Raw genomic sequence first — 2,820 nt, forward strand, 5'->3', positions numbered from 1 at the left:
AAAGTGCATCAGGGCACATAACGAACATACGTCAACTTGGTAAGCATCTGCTGCATTCACTGGTTTGTTTAGAGCGATAGCTTCAACCTTACGCATGATATCTTTGAGTTTCCCCCTTATATTAGTATCATCCTTCATCTCATGGAGGCCTCCCTTTTTGGGGGCGACAGAAGATTTACCTCAACTACTTGAAAAGTCCCATTGTTGTGAACTGTCGAATAGCTCATCCAAAGATCTGTAGGCTTCTTCCCTAGGAAGATTCAAGAATCCACCATTCATGGACTCGATCATGTTATGCTCCGGTTGAGTCAACCCATTGTAGAAAAATTGAACAAGCCTCCATCTCTCAAAACCATGGGGTGGACATTTCATAGTCAACTCTTTAAACCTCTCCCAGCTTTCAAAGAATTTCTCATCCTCATTCTGACTAAAACCGCTGATCTCTCAACGGAATTCATTGATCTTGGATATTGGGAAGAATTTATTGTAGAACTTGCTTAGTAGAATTTCCCAAGAGGTGGTGGATCCAGGCATGTTGGAGTGTAACCAGGCTTTCGCCCTACCATGTAGGGAAAAAGGAAACAACCTAAGATACACTGACTCACTAGAGAAGTTTTGAAATCTGAAAGTATCACACATCTCCAAGAAAGTCTTCACAAGAGTGTATGGATCTTCATTCTCTAGACCTTGGAAAGCAGGATGGATATTAATCACATTCGGCTTCAAGTCAAAATGAGTGGCATTGGTAGCAGGCAACACTATGCATGATGGAGTGTTGGTAGTGATGGGTGCAAACAACTCCCTGAGTGTCCTAGGTGGATCCCCATTCTTAGCTTGTTCTCCCATCTCAACAAACTCTTTCGAATCAAACTTGAAACTTTGAGAGTTGGCAAGTGAGTTTGGTGGCGTTCTTAGATTCTTTCTCGCTGTTTTTTCAATCTCAGGATCAATGGTAGTTAGCTCTAGATTTAAAGATCTGTGACCAAGCATGCAAATAGCAATTAAAAACTAAAAACTCAGCTGATGATCATGCGCAGGTGCGCACAACTCAGCTGCTTCTACTGTCTCGGCCGCTGGTGTGCTCGAGTGTAGCAGGGCTGCACTCGATCGCACTTGCGTTGGTGTGCAGGAGCAGATGCGATCCAGAGTTGCAAAATAGAAAATAGTAAAATTCATTTTTTGTCTTTTTTTTTTGTAAGATCACTGGAACAATAAACAAATTGCAGAAAAAAATAAAATATTAATTATAACTAGTAGAGAGATTAAACTAATTTAGAACTAATTTGTTTTCAAAAATCAAACAATTGGGGCGGCAACGACGCCAAAAACTTGTTGTGAAAAATTTAATACTCGCAAGTGCACAGATTGTTTCCAGTAAAAGGGTTGCAAGTGCGAGATTGATCCTAAAGGGAATTGTGTTTTTGAAAGACTTAACTCTAAATCAATTAAACCCTAACCTAGTTCCAAAATTTGAGGGATTGTTTTGTGAATGAAAAATCAAAAGCATAAACTAATTAAAGTGAAAGTAATTGATTAACGAAGCACTAGGGTTTCGGAATCTGCACTCACAAATTCATAGCAACATATTTCCATCATCAATAATATTTCCCAAAGTTCTCACAATAAAATCTTAAGTATGTTTTACTTTTTCTTCAAAGAATTAATTAAAACCATCCCATATATCCATTCATTACCCAAATCACAAAAGAAATCAAATATCAATCAAATCATCAATTGTATTTGTAAATCACAAAAAGATATCCAATATCAATCAAAACATCCATTGTATCTGGAGAATAAATCACAAGGGATACCCAATTTTTAACAAAGAAAACCAAACAGTCAATCATATTAAATTATCTCAAATCAAATGTATCCTGGACTCACAAAAGATATCCAAGAATCATTCAACACAATTGAATTGAAGTAAAACAATAGGAAAATCAATTCATTAAATTGGGAAATACTACATACATGAAAAGAATGTTGTTAATCATAGGTGAGGCTTCACCATCAACCTTAGTTGAGGGTTTAGCCTCACATGATATTGAAAGACAAAAAGAAATTAATTGAATTCATGACAAATTGAGTACTTACAAGTTGAAAACCCTAAAATTGAGATCCAAAAGCTAGGAAACCCTAAAACTCTCTTCTTTCTCCTATGAAATTTCGTAATTCGTAGTCTCTCTAAAATAATTTGAAGACTTCTTTATTTATTGGCATAAAACTAGGGTTTACAAGGGTTTTAGAGTTAAAAATAGCACCAGGTCAGACAAGTGCGCTTGATCGCACACTTGTTGCGCTCGAGCGCACTCGAGCATATGAATTCCTCCTACTGCGCAGCCCACTTGTGCACTGGGGCTTGACTTGGGCGTGTCTGCGCTTGATTGTGACTACGCTGGGCTCAAGCATAGATGCACTCGAGCGTATAGTGTTGTGCTCTATCTCATGTCCGTTGGCAGCTTTTCTCCAAAGAATGCAACTTCCACATAAAACCCGCAAATTTCCCCTAGCAACATACAAAACGCTAAAAACACAGAACTATCCCAAAACATTAGATTATAACACATCTAAAGGATTAACAAATGTAAATTAAGGGGTCCAAATATGCAATATTTGGCACATATCAGTCATCTTTCCCTTCCTACGTTGAAGCATCAAGTCCCGAGCCTTCGTCATGAGTTGTCCGTGTCTTGCAAAGGTTGTCAACTTAGTAAGCACCGTCGTGTTTCTTTTCGTCAAGAGTTGTTAGTCGGGTATCCCATCCTTTTGAGTTAGTTCATTCTGATGTATGGGGCCCTTTGAATATCGCATCCAATA

General features: G+C 38.1%; 1 non-coding gene across 1 annotated transcript; it reads left to right on the forward strand.

The window, feature by feature from the left end:
* Nucleotides 1-349: 349 nt before the first annotated feature.
* LOC132173157 (small nucleolar RNA R71) lies at nucleotides 350-456 on the forward strand. Its single transcript, XR_009439253.1, has one exon. It is a non-coding gene; the product is annotated as a small nucleolar RNA R71 (small nucleolar RNA).
* The last annotated feature ends 2,364 nt before the right edge of the window (nucleotides 457-2,820 follow it).

Source organism: Corylus avellana, chromosome 1 (assembly GCF_965113065.1).
Source record: "Corylus avellana chromosome 1, dhCorAvel1.hap1.2, whole genome shotgun sequence".
In the NCBI taxonomy this organism is placed as follows: Eukaryota; Viridiplantae; Streptophyta; class Magnoliopsida; order Fagales; family Betulaceae; genus Corylus; species Corylus avellana.